This window comes from Talpa europaea (assembly GCF_964194135.1).
Source record: "Talpa europaea genome assembly, chromosome: 14".
Taxonomy (NCBI): Eukaryota; Metazoa; Chordata; class Mammalia; order Eulipotyphla; family Talpidae; genus Talpa; species Talpa europaea.
This window is the reverse complement of record NC_140082.1, coordinates 53,086,595-53,100,499: the sequence shown is the minus strand read 5'-3', so window position 1 is coordinate 53,100,499 and position 13,905 is coordinate 53,086,595.

Genomic DNA, 13,905 nt, shown 5'->3' with positions numbered 1-13,905 from the left:
CCTTATGGACGCCTTCTGTTGTGTGTTTAACAAATTGTCACGGCCCTCTGATGTCCTTAGCGTGGTGACTGGGAGTATTGGCCAAATGTCCTGATGAATCCCCAGAACCTCACACCTTCCCCGACCTCTTGAAGTAGCACACTCCAGTGCGCCTCTGAAATTAGAATAGAGAAAACCATTGTAGTGGACACTGGAGAATGAATGTAGAACCTCTTAAGTCTTGATATGTACACACACACACACACACACATACACAGAGAGACACACACAGCAAGTCCCCAAGACTGCTTGGGGCCCCTGGATGCTCACCAATGTGCCCTCTTGGGAGTCCTTGGTTTGAGAGAAGCTTTTTCCCGGCTGATGCCTCCTCTCTGAGAGACTCAGGGCCAATGATGCCCTGATGCCAGGTCTCAGGCCCCGCCTCCGTCAGGAGGACCATGCAGGGTCTCCCAGCTGAGTCTCAGTTATAAGCACAATATGGCGGTATCTGCAGTACCTGCCATATCCTTCCAGCCCATCAGTCAAAACCGATGCATGGACCTGCATGTCAAATGACCTTTGGAGGCCAAAGAACAGCACAGAGACCACTGCAGAGTCTGGAAACTTTCCTAAGAGCCCAGACAAGACTGTGGGAGGAAACTGCTAGAGGAGTGTAGGGTAAGAGGAAATTGTCAGGATTTTCCCCCCTCCCACCGTTGGCATCTAAGACCCACAGTTGTGGGCATGCACATGTGCCTGATGGCAGACACCTGGAGTAGGGTGTGGCTGTGCATACGTGGGCGCACGTGGGCTGAGAGGTTGGGCATAGAAGGGCGGCGTCACAGGGATGACAGTGGTAGGAGACAGAGAAACAGCAGCAGGAGCAGAGGAACAGAGACCATGAGAGAATGCAGAGAGCACAGAAAGCGTAAACATACACCGGTGGGAGGGGTGTTTGGGGGGTTCCTACCTGTCATGTACCTGGTTGCTGCACTACAAATGATGTGAAAAGCTCGAAGCCTGAAAAAGCCACAGAGGGCTCCAGGACTCTCCTTTACCCATCTTCTTGGATCATAGAAAACCTGCTCTGTGCCTTGCTGGCAATACAAGGCAGAAGATCCACCTTAGGACAATAGCGTAACCCCCACAGATTTCACCCCCACCCCATCACTAGTGCCTGCTCCCCAGGCAGAGGACAATGGTCCAAAGTCAGTTTGAGAAATCATGAGAATTCGTCTTGACATGTAGTGGATTCACGCAAATCAAAGGCTGCTCAGGTGCCACCTAGACAGTGTAAATGAAAATAGAAATCCCTGTGCCCAGGAAAACAGAATTTCCATTGTCTCGCAAAAGCACAGGGAGAGGGAATGCAAAGCACCTGGGAACTAACAGGAAATTCACCACACCTGGTGCCCTATCACAATGCCCTGCACAGAACAGGACATATGAGCTGTAAGAAGCGCTATGGTCATTTACTCTCTGAAGATGCTTAGAATGCACAATTTGGAGTGTACCAGATCATAATTTTGCGTTAGTCCACGTTCCTGAGGCCAGGGAGTGAGGGAGCCTGCTAGGTGAAGACAAGAAGATCCATGTAAGAGATGGCAAGTGAACTTCTAGAATTGAAACTAAGTATCTGAGAGTAAACAATGCAGTGTCTGGAGTAACAGCATAGGAGATGCTACAAGTGAAAAGCTACTGAAATTGATGACACAACAGTCATCCAAAGAAACAAAGGCAGTAAATGCTATCAATGACCACATTATCTTAGAGTTGGAGGTCGAACTCAGCGAGCATGTGTAATTGAGGGGATAGTGAGAGAAGCTTGGGTTGTGTAGGTAGAAAAGGTCTTTGAAGAAACAATGCCTAAAATTATTCAGACCTTGTTGGCAACAATAAAGGCACAAAAAAGGAAATTAGGACACCTTCAGCAACAAGGAAATAAACAACCCAATTATGAGGGAGAGGGGTAATCCTCAGTGAATCCTCAATAGGCCTGAGTCCTATATCAAAGAGGCCACTTCTGCTACCAAATTGTTGCCTACCCGCACCTCCTGTATTATGACAACCCCCTGTCCTCAAGTCCCTGGGCAACTGATCCGACATCTTAAACAGAAAATGATCCTTCTGTGTTCTGTTCCAAAGTCCCATCTCCATGGATCCATCCACAAGATAAAGACCCAGTGAGACACTTTACTGAACATTCTCTCAGGACACTACACCCTGGAAATTCCTCAGCAAAGGTCACCCCTCCTCACAACTCCATCACACACTGCGAAATTTCAGATAGTGCGCAGGACCCAGGAAACGAGAGCCTGATTCTATACAGTCATGCTGACAACTCACATGGAAACAACAGACTGTTCTGTGGGACAGGACAGGACCCTGGTGACCATGGGAATCGCTCCACACTATGACCCCATAAGGTACAGGCAGGGGGACAAAGGATGTCCGACCACAGAGGATGGTTTGCTGACTGGGTCCTGGAGACAGGCTCCTGGGAGGTTGGTCAGACATTGAGGGAGAGAAGCACAGGCAGCAGATTCAACCCCGGGACCTGTGATGCCAGAGAAAGAAGGTTCTGGAAGAATAGACAGCTGACACCTACAGGGCAGGCTCTTGGGGTGACTGGTCAATTCTAAGACTGTAGTGACAGAGACCCACATACTAGGGGCTGACAAGTGAGATGTGTTGACTCAGGTCTGAGGATAATATCGATGAAAGCATTGGCAAGGTTGGTTTTGGTTTGCTTTGTTTGGATTTTTTGTGAAGAGAATGTGGTCTGTGTCTCTCTTCAGCAATGGCTACTTTGCTGTGCTTCTTCAGCTTGTAGATTCCGCCCCCTCTTCCATGGGATCTCCTTTGGCAGTGTCTGTCTCCAGATAACCCATCTTGCAAAGACCAGGCACCTCTGTGGACTGACTGGGAAGGATCAGAATAAGGTGACTCTGCTACCTGTGCCCTAGCTTGCCTCACCTCAGTGACAGCAGCTCACCCTGAGCCTCCTCAGGCCTCATCTGCCCACCAGGCTGTGTGATACCCTCATCAGGACAGGTTTGCAGATCTATGGGATGAGGGCCCCTCTCTCAGAATGGGGTATCACAATGGTAATGAAAGAACAGTCTGCACAGAGTCTGGTCAAGCATGAGGCAGATGTGCCCTAGTTCCGCCAGGACACTCCGTAACATGTATATTAGGGAACCATGATCCTGCCCATGGGCATAAAGGCCCAGTAAATAGGACAGGGATCTGAGAGGATATTACTTCTGCTATCTATGCAAAGGGCATTAAATAGGTTAGCCTGTTTATGAGTGTGAGTGTGTGTGGGGCCTGTGCAATTTGGTATTACAGTTAAATAAAAACCATGTCAATGTGTCAAATCCAAAACATTTTATCCCTTCACTTTACTTATTCCTGTGTGCTCAGTATCCATGTTTATATTAAGAGATATGTGGATATGAATTTTAATAGAGGAGGAAGAAAAAATTTCTATGTTGTTAACACATGTCTAACTATTGAAAACAATTCATACTTATTAAATCCTTCAATACCAAGAATAATTGCTCTCATTTCATACATTTCTCAGATGGGGAAACAGAGGCATGGAGTGACGTGCAACTTACTCAAGTCAGAACTAGAAGAGTGACTTAGCCCACAGCCAATTCTCTGTCCCAGAATTCCCATGCGGAAACATGAAAGGCATCATGTTTACCTCCTTCCCTCATCAAAGGCCTCCTGAGCCCTCCTGTCAGGACCCCAGCTTCTGTATTCAGACATCTGTCCTCCCTGAGTCTATGCAGTGAACACTCAGCTGCTAACAGTGCTGGAATCTGATTCCCAGTTAAGTCTGAGTTGGTCTGTAACCAGAGCTGGGGACCCTCCTCCTGCTCCCTCCATGGCAGAATACACAGATTCTGTGTGGGTTGGACATGGGGACCTGAGACCTTGGTCGGGATCAGCTGAGGCCCTTAGACTCAGGGCTCAGACAAGACTGAACACACACCCTGAGGACTGGAGAAGTGATTTACATTGGCTGCTCCACCTCCTGGAGCTGCAGGCAGGGAGGATAAGACAGAAGCCTGAAGAGGCCAGTGCAGCTGGGCAGCCTCAAGGCAGAGCTCCTGGAAGCCTCCACCATGGCCTGGGTGTCCTTCTACCTGCTGCCCCTCATGGTCTCCTCAGGTCAGAGCAGCCCAGACACTCAGGGATTCTGCTCTCCCATAACTCCTGCCAATCTCACTCACCATGATTCTGGAATCTTCTGTTCCAGGTCTCTGTGCTGACCCAGACCCCTTCTGCATCTGCCTCCCTGGGAGCCTCGGCCAAGCTCACCTGCACCCTGAGCAGGGAGCACAGCTCCTACATCATTCAGTGTCTTCAACAGCTGCCAGGGAGGGCCCCGCGGCATGTGATGTATGTGAAGAGTGATGGAAGCCACGGCAATGGGCAGGGGATCCCTGATCGCTTCTCAGTTTCCAGCTCAGGTGCTGACCGCTACTTGACCATCTCCAACATCCAGCCTGAGGACAAGGCTGAGTATTACTGTGGCACAGGCTATACTACTGGTGGGCAATACAGTTAAGCCACAGTGACACAGACAAAGGGGAAGTGAGGACAAAACCTCCCTCCCCTTCCCCTCTTCCCCACAGGACTCAGGGTGAGCTACTCCCCTTCCTTCTACAGGATCCGGAAATCCTCACTCTCTCCTTCCATCCCTGTGGCTCTGACCTCCTCCCAGACAGCAGGGCACCGAGGGACACCGGTCATCACTGAGGTCATTGGACAACACAGCATCTGTGTCCTCCCTCAGGCCTGTGGGGTGATGCTGGGAGAGACAAGAAGGATCCTGACCCTGAGAGAGGGTATGGACAAACACCATACCCCAGGATGCAAAGCCCTGTGCCCACAGCATGGGCTCTGCTCAGAGAAGAGTGTGGAGACTCAGAGTTTCAGCGAATTGTCTGCAGGGAGTGTCCTGCCTCCTGGTCCCCATGGAGGGAGCAGGACTCCTCTCAGGACTGAGGTTTTACAGAAAACATCTGACTCCGAGGGAGGCTGGACAGAGAGTTCTGAGCGCCATGGAGGGTCCAGACTAGGGTCTAGTTGGGCGTCAAATAGCCTGTGAGCAGGTCTGCAGCAGGAAAATAGGGGCATATTGGGGTTTCTAATGGGGTAGATTATCAGCTTGTGATGCTGAAAATGGCTCCACACCCACCCACAGGTGTGGCAGCTCCTGCCTCCATGGTTGGCAATGCCACTGTTGCCACCATTGCTCGCCAGTAATTGGATGAAATAAAGAGTTGCTGTACTGTGGATGCTCACAAATAGAGTACGTGAGACCCTCTTCCCCTGTGCGCTGGACTGGACAGTCAATGACGGGTAAGATCGGGGGCAGACTAAAGAAGGCACTGGCCAGCCGCATGTCTGTGACTCCTGACGACCTAAGACAGGCGCAGTCCCCGAGGGGCTTCATCATAATAAACTTTGGCGTTCAGATTAAACAAGGCCTACAAGCCTATAAGCCCAATCTAGGCAATAAGCCTGCAGTAAAAAAACCCCTTCTTTGCTTGAAAACAAGGCTGCTAAGAGCGTTGCCTACAAACAAGCCTGATGGAATTACCTACAAAGCAGTTTAACCATTAACCAGTTAATCATTGTTTCTAAATAAGTAGTAACTCAGCAACTTGTCCATAATTAATTTTCTTACCTGGCTTTTTCTATATATGTAAAAATCAGTTTCAGGAAATGTAACGACTTATGCTTAGCAACTTGTAAACTATTAGCTAGAAAATTGTATTCTATGCCTAGGTAACAAGAAACATTGTTATGCTGGGAAAATAGATTTTGTGTGACCTAATGCCTTTTGAAAATGTATAAATATGCGTAATGATTTGAGCAAATTACACTCAGATTTTCACTCTCCCTTGAGTGTGTCTGTGTGTCATTCTTTCTTGTCCCCTGCCCTAATTCCTTCGACCACCTTTTGCTCGTTCTCACTCAACCCTGAGACTGTCTCGATCTCCCGCCACCGCTGAGCTGGTCTGAGGCACACAGGACTTTATAGGACTGACCACGACACATCAAGGGAGCCGGCATTAGGGATGAGGGAGAGTGGATGCTCACGGTAGAAATGTAGACCCACCATATCTCAACTTAGTGGGGAACCCATCTCAAATGTTCTGGAATGGGTGGGGAGCTAGCTACTGGACGTGCTGATTCTCCACAGCAGACATAGTGACTAAGGGTCCCTGGTCCCAGGCCCTGAACTTAGCTGGGTCAGAGGGCATCAGGCCAGACCCCTGTTGACTGTCTCACAAGGTTATAGCTCCGAGGGAGTCTGGTATCTGCCTGTGGCCAGGGTGACTCCTAAGGGGCAAGAGAAGAAGGGGTGCTGGGGCTGGGGAGGGGTTGTCAGGGAGCAGGGGAGCAGAACCCAAGATGGACATCAGGGCTCAGTCCTGCGGGGACCTCTGACACCAGGACGGCAGAGTCATGGGGCAAAGAGACTCTCCCCCCTCTCCCCACTCCAGTGACCAGTTATTCTGACCGAAATTTTATAGTCACTGTGTCCCAAACAAGGTGTCCATGCACCCCTCCAGTGGGGGTTTCCTGCAGTCCTTCCACTGTAGGAGAGGACCTCAGGGGATTGTAAGGACATGTGTCACACTCCATGTACGTCACACACGTCCACCCCCACGTGGGGTTTGTGGGTTATGATTTGGAATAAAGTGTCACAGGAGCCTCCTCTGGACCAATAGGCAGATGTAGACATGATGATGAGAATGTAAATGGGAGGCAGATGAAGGTCATTCTCTGTCTTCTTAATGTTGCCCAACCAGGGAGGGAGCTGCCACTGCCAAACCCAGGTCAGATGGGGACCAAGTGCCCATGAGACACAATTCTCATGGTCAAGGTGATGACAGGGGCAGGGGCAGGAGGAGACCACAGGCAGCTCTTGTCCTGGGAAGGTGACTGCTGAGCAGTGTGGAGCACAGGGGTCCTTGCAGGATTTTCCCCAAAACTTACACTGAAGATGCTCCATGCAGGCGTGTGTGTGCGCCTGGCTCCAGCTCGGCAAGTCTGGATTAAAACATGAAGAAAAGCACCTGAGGCTGCCGCACTGAGGCCACACAGTGAGCACAGGAACCAAGGAGAAAACAGAGACCAGGATTGAGCCCTGGAGACCTGTGACCAGACGGACTTTGAGCCTGGGATTCAAAGTGCAGTGGCCAACCATGTCCAGGGTGGGCAGGAAGACTTCGGGGCCAGGAGGCTACAAGCCCCCCAATCCCCAGGAATCTCTGAGCTTGCTTTTCTCTGGGCCCTCGCTGGCGTTCTCTCGTGTCCCCTTTGTGGCCTCACAGGTCTACCTCATAGTTCGTCCTTCTCTGAATGAAGCCACCCTCATAGCCCTGACCTCTAGGCCAGGTTGCACACCTATGGAGGTGTGTCACACCCCTACTCCAGGTGCCCACAATCAGGCAGACATGCCCCTTGTCCATGCGTCCAAGCGACTTCTGCGCCAACAGGACCAAGGACGCAGGTGAGAGCTACAGAGGCTAGTGACCTAAAAAGCCTGAAATTCATTTACCCTTCAAAAGTAATCACACCCATCTGGATGCCATTGGACCTGCTGGTGAATGAATTTGACTCTGACATCCACCTGACAGCATGGGCCTGGGAGTCCAGGAATTTGAAAATATAATCCATGGTCACCACTGGTACCTTGTTGGCAGCCTCTTACAGCATTGCTGATAACACTGTAGCTGGGGCCCTCCTGGATCCCACCCTTCACACACCAGACCCTGAAGTCAAGTCCTCCTGAGGGCTCTACCCTCCCATAGAAATGACCAAGCTCGCTGGGGGCTAAGGAGCAACCATCACGGGGGTCACACATGGCAGATAAGCAGGTCTGGCCCTGTTAACAACCTCCTGTGTGCTAGCAAATTCACTCAACCTCCCACGTGCTGGCTACTAGTGGACACCACCAGAGCCTGTGCTCTCCCACAGCCTGGAGGCTGAGACAATGAACCTGTTCAGCGTGTGTGTGCGCTCTGCCCCACAACTAAGTCTTCAGCAGGGGGGCACAGCCTGGCTCCCAAACCTTCATCACAGCAGCCTCCAGCCTCCAGAGGCGCCTCCTGCAATCCAGTGGGCCCAGTCTTCGCACCACACACCATCAGGTGAGAGGCTCCACTGATACTACAAGGCCCACCTCTTGGTCCATGCCACACCCACAACCCACAGCCATGACGAGGTAGTGCCATTTCTGCAGCCATCCCTGCCAGAAGCCCAGCGGTCCCAAAGCACATGCAGCAAACCTATTAGCAAGCAGGCTCTCACCAAAACAGCAAGCCTCACTGGTGACACTGCAGCTGGCAGCTGGCTCTGCCCATGGCTGCGCCCAGTGGGCAACACACAGCAGGCAACCTAGACTCACAAGGCACTTCCTGCAGCTACATCAGGCAGCCATGGGCCACGTTTGCACCCGCAGCACAAACCCCTGAACACACCTGAGTGCAGACTTGGGGTCTAATCCTAAGTGCCAGTGTGCCGATATGGCACAAGATGGCACATCCATGAAGGGGCTCAGCTCAGCACACAACTTGGGGAAACAGGAACCGCGCTCCAGAAGGACACTCATCCCAGCACATGACTAACCCTCAAGATCCAAACAGATAGTGATGGTCCAGGTAACACAGAGCACCAGGAAGATGGGGGACAGAAGAACATGACTCTTATGAGAGAGCTAATCATAGTAAGGAGATCTTTCTGTGGGGAAATGTGCAAACAGCCATAAGCTCATGATGGGCTCACTATTGCCAGTCATTCAGGAAATGCAATTCAGACCAAACTTAGGCACCACTTAAACACCAACAAGTGCAGGTAAAACAGATAATAACTAGTGATGACATGAATTTGGAAGAATTGAAACCCTCATACATAGCAGAATGGAAAAAGGTACAGTCACTTTGGTAAAAAGTCTGGAAATTGCTCTAATGACTAATTCTAAAGGTAACATATGTTGGCGCCTTACCTCGTGGCATCAGGATACTTCCCCCTTCCGTGATTGGCTGTGCTCCTTTCAGCCCAGTGCGCATGAAGACCTCCGGCCCACCAAATAAGGGCATGTGCCCTTCCAGGATTAGCTGTGCTTCTTTCGGCCCAGTGCGCATGATGGCCTCCGGAGCACCAAATAAGGTTATGTGTTTGATCATTGGCTAGGCACTGTCCGCCTGCTTCTTCCGCTTCCGGTCCCCAGCTATAAAGCCCCGCCGAAACCGAAAGTAAAAGAGACCTGCGATAGCTGAACGAAGAGTGTACGTGTCTCCCTCCGTGGTGTACCCCTGTTCTTCAGATGGCTGCTCTTCCCCCGAGAACCTCGTTGACCAATCCGCGGGCTCGGGCAGGTGGCGCCCAACGTGGCGCTCGAGGTACGAGAGATTTCCAGTAGACCCAGACACGGCACGAGTTACTCAGGCCCCGACCCACCCGGCGGGACAGTCATTAGGTAAGTTTTGGCATCTGATTTGTTTAAAAATGGGACAGGCACTAAGTGAGCACCAACTTTATGTTTCCCAGCTCAAGGAAGCTCTTAGGACACGCGGAGTTAGGGTTAAGTCCAAGGACCTCTTTTTATTCTTTGATTTTGTACAAGAAACATGTCCGTGGTTCCCTAAAGAAGGAACTATTGATGAAAAACGCTGGCAGAGAGTGGGAGATGCTCTCAATGATTTTTACCGAGTTTTTGGGCCTGAAAAGGTTCCCGTAATGGCCTTTTCATATTGGAATCTTATTAATGATCTGTTGGCTAAGCGAAAAACTGATCCTGGCTTACAACATGCTATCTCCCATACTGAAAATATCCTTAAAAGTGCCCCCTCCAGTGTAGCTGAGGCTCCCCCTTCCGGGGCTTGCTGTGACGACCTAATTTCATCCCATAGTGAGGATGAAGAAATTTCGCCCCCAAAACATGCGACAGGGGTCCCCAACCCTTGTGATGAGACTAATCCCCAAAAGAATGCGCCCCCAGTGCCAGATGGTGCCCCCAACCTGCGGCACCCCCGTAAAGGAGCCCCTTCCAAATACACTTCCCCCATGCAAAAGCCTCTACCCTTCTCTGCCGCGACCCTGCCGTGGGTCTCCTCCGGCTTCCGAGGTAGACTGGGACGAGTTGGCAGAACAAGAGGGCTGCTACCGGCCCTCCCCACCCTCTATTGCCAAGGACCCCGTAAAAAAGCCTGTTTTAATACAAACGCTTGAGACCTTGGAAAACCAAATTAATACTCTTGTTAACCGTTTTGATAAATTGTGTGCGGCCTTCCCCGTGTCTGCTGACGGCCCTTCTGCTCCTCCCCCACAAGTTAATCCGCCGCCATTTTGTCCTTCTTCTGCTCCCGCCTTGCCGCCATTTTGCCCTCCTTCTTCCTCCCTTGTTGCCTTGCCGCCTTTTTTTTGACTCCTCCCACTCAGCCGCCCTCTCCATCCCTCCCTCCTCCTTCGCATCTTGCTCCATTACATCTCTTTCCGGTGGTTGAAACCACCAATGCCCAGGGCGTTGTTCAACGTCATCATGAGCCTCATAATTTCCACAACGTTAAAGAACTAAAAGAGGTGGTGTCCCTTTATGGAGCCACGGCGCCCTTCACCTACACTGTTTTGGACACCTTAGCCCAATCCTCTCTCACTCCGTCGGATTGGTACTCCCTGGCAAAGGCCACCCTTTCTGGGGGCGATCACCTCCTTTGGAAGGCTGAGTTTATTGATAATTGTAAGGTTTTTGAAAGACAAAACCACGAGGCCCGCAATGGATGGACCCTTGAAATGCTAATTGGAGAAGGCAATTATTCTGATCAAAATAACCAAATCAATTTTCCACCCGGCCTTTATGCCCAAATTAGTGTTGCTGCCCTTAGTGCATGGTGCAAACTTCCCTCAAAAAACAACACCGGTACCCCCTTAATTAAAATACGTCAGGCTTCTGGGGAACCCTATTCTGATTTTGTTGATCGCCTCCAAACTGCTGCAGAACGCATGTTTGGAGGTACGGCTGGATCCTCTGACTTTGTCCGTCAACTGGCCTTTGAAAATGCTTCTCCCGCCTGTCAGGCCGCTATACGTCCCATTCGCCGGACTACCTCTACCATTATGGATTATGTCCGTGCGTGTGCAGACATTGACCCTGCCTACCAACAAGGACTGGCCATGGCCGCTGCCTTCTCGGGACAGACGGTCGCCACTTACGTGGCTGGCCAAACACAAGCTCAGGTTACTTGTTTTAAATGCAAAAAACAGGGTCATTTTGCTAGAAATTGTCCATCACCTGCCGCTCCCTCAGTATCCCGTTCGTCTCCATTTCCCTTCACTAATCAACAACCTCAAACCACGGCTACTACTACCTCCGCTTCTTCCCGACCCCCCCAACTCTGCCCACGCTGTCGTAGGGGTTACCATTGGGCCCGCGAATGCCGCTCCCTCACTGACTCAGATGGAAATCCCCTACCCCCCCGTTCGGGAAACTTCAAGCGGGGCCAGCCCCAGGCCCCGCAACAAACAATGGGGTTCGTTCCATCGATGACCAGTCCCACCCTGGTAAGTGGCCAACTTCCCGAGCCACCTCAGGTAGCGCCGGATTGGACCTCTGTGCCACCACCGACACATTATTAACTCCAGAAATGGGCCCACAGGTGTTACCCACCATGTCCACGGGACCGCCTGCGGCGGGCACCTGCGGCCTCCTCCTCGGCTGTTTCTCTCTCAACCTCCGGGGCCTGCATGTCTTTCCTGGAATCATAGATCAAGACTTTACAGGCACCCTTTCGGTTGTTGCCTCTGCATCTCTCCTATTACAAATCCTCCAGGGCCAAAAAATTGCCCAGTTGGTTCCTCTCCCCCTGTTGTCTGGGCCGCGACAATAAACCCTTCCTCATCGAGGGTCGTGCACTAATGTCACAGATGTCCTTTGGGTTCAGCCCGTAACTAAGGACAAGCCCTCCCTTACTCTTTCTTTGCACGGCCGCTCTTTCACCGGCCTTATCGACACGGGAGCAGATGTCTCTATCATCCGCCAGTCTGACTGGCCTCCCTCCTGGCCCACCGTAGCCACACTCACCAACCTTCAAGGTATAGGACAATCTGCCAATCCATTACAAAGTTCCAAACTCCTACAGTGGACAGACACAGAGGGCCATGCTGGCTACGTTAAGCCTTATGTCTTGCCCGGCCTTTCGGTTAATATCTGGGGTCGGGACCTCCTTTCTCAAATGGGTCTCATGATGTGTAGCCCTAACGAGGTGGTTACCGCTCAAATGCTGTCTCAGGACTTTCTTCCAGGTCGCGGCCTTGGATCCCGCCTTCAAGGCATTACACAGCCCATCCAACCTAAGGGCCAGGTAAGCCGTGCCGGACTGGGAAGTTTTCCCTAGAGGCCATTGACGTTCCTGTACCCTCCCCGGACATCATCTCTATTTCTTGGAAATCCGATGACCCGGTCTGGGTCGACCAATGGCCTCTGTCCCAAATTAAACTCCAGGCAGCATACCAACTGGTGCAGGAACAGTTGGATGCCGGTCACGTTGTGCCTAGCACCTCGCCCTGGAATACACCTATTTTTGTCATTAAAAAATCCTCAGGCAAATGGCGACTCCTTCAAGATCACAGAGCGGTTAATGCCACTATGACACTCATGGGCACCCTACAGCCTGGCCTTCCCTCACCGGCTGCTATCCTAAAAAACTTGTTCCGGGTTGTTGTGGATCTTAAGGACTGTTTCTTCTCCATCCCACTTCACCCCAATGATCAGAAAAGGTTTGCATTCAGCCTTCCTTCTATCAGTTTTCAACAACCTCTTCAGCGTTTCCAATGGGTGGTTCTTCCACAGGGTATGGCTAACAGCCCTACTCTCTGTCAACTTTTTGTTGCCCGCGCCATCCGGCCGGTATGTCTTCAATGGCCCTCTATTTACATCATTCATTATATGGATGACATCCTATTGGCAGGCAACCCCCCCCCCAAGAGGTTCTAGCTTGCTTCCACTCCCTTCACTGTCATTTAACTCGGGCAGGGCTAACAATCGCCCCTGAGAAGGTTCAAATTTGTGACCCCTACACCTACCTTGGTTTCCATCTCAATGGTCCGTATATTACTGCTAAAAGTGCAACTATTGCGACCGACCATCTTCACACCCTTAATGATTTCCAGAAACTTCTGGGGGATATTAATTGGCTTCGCCCCTATTTAAAGTTGCCCACAGCAGACCTTAAGCCCCTTTTTGATACCCTCCAGGGCGACCCTGATCCTGCGTCTCCATGATCTCTGTCCCCTGAGGGTCAGATTGCCTTACAAAAGGTACAAACTGCCATTAATGATCATTTTCTTGTAAGTTTGGACTATTCCAAAACATTTTCCTTGCTTATCTTTTCCACTCAACACTGTCCCACTGGGCTCTTTTGGCAGGACAACCCTGTCCTGTGGCTCCATCAATCAGTTTCCTCAAAAAGGACCTTTCTCCCATATTATGACTTTGTGGCTGACCTTATTGTTCAGGGACGTCTTGCATCCCGCAAATACTTCGGCCTTGAGCCTTCTTCTGTGGTCACTCCTTATTCTAACCATCAGATTGACTGGTTACTACAGTCCACTGACACTTGGCCCATCGCACTGGCTTCCTATCTGGGCGTTTTGGATAACCATTACCCTCCTGACAAACTTGTTCAGTTTGCTTCCAGCCACCACTTTGTCTTTCCCAAAACCACACAAAGATCGCCCCTTCCGTCGGTCCTCACAGTTTTTACCGACGGATCCTCCAATGATGGGACAGCCGCGTATGTGGTGCATGGTCATTCCACTGCCTGGAAAACCCCTCATTCCTCAGCCCAGCTTGTAGAGCTTGAGGCGGTGATCACTGTTCTTTCTTCCTTTGCCCAT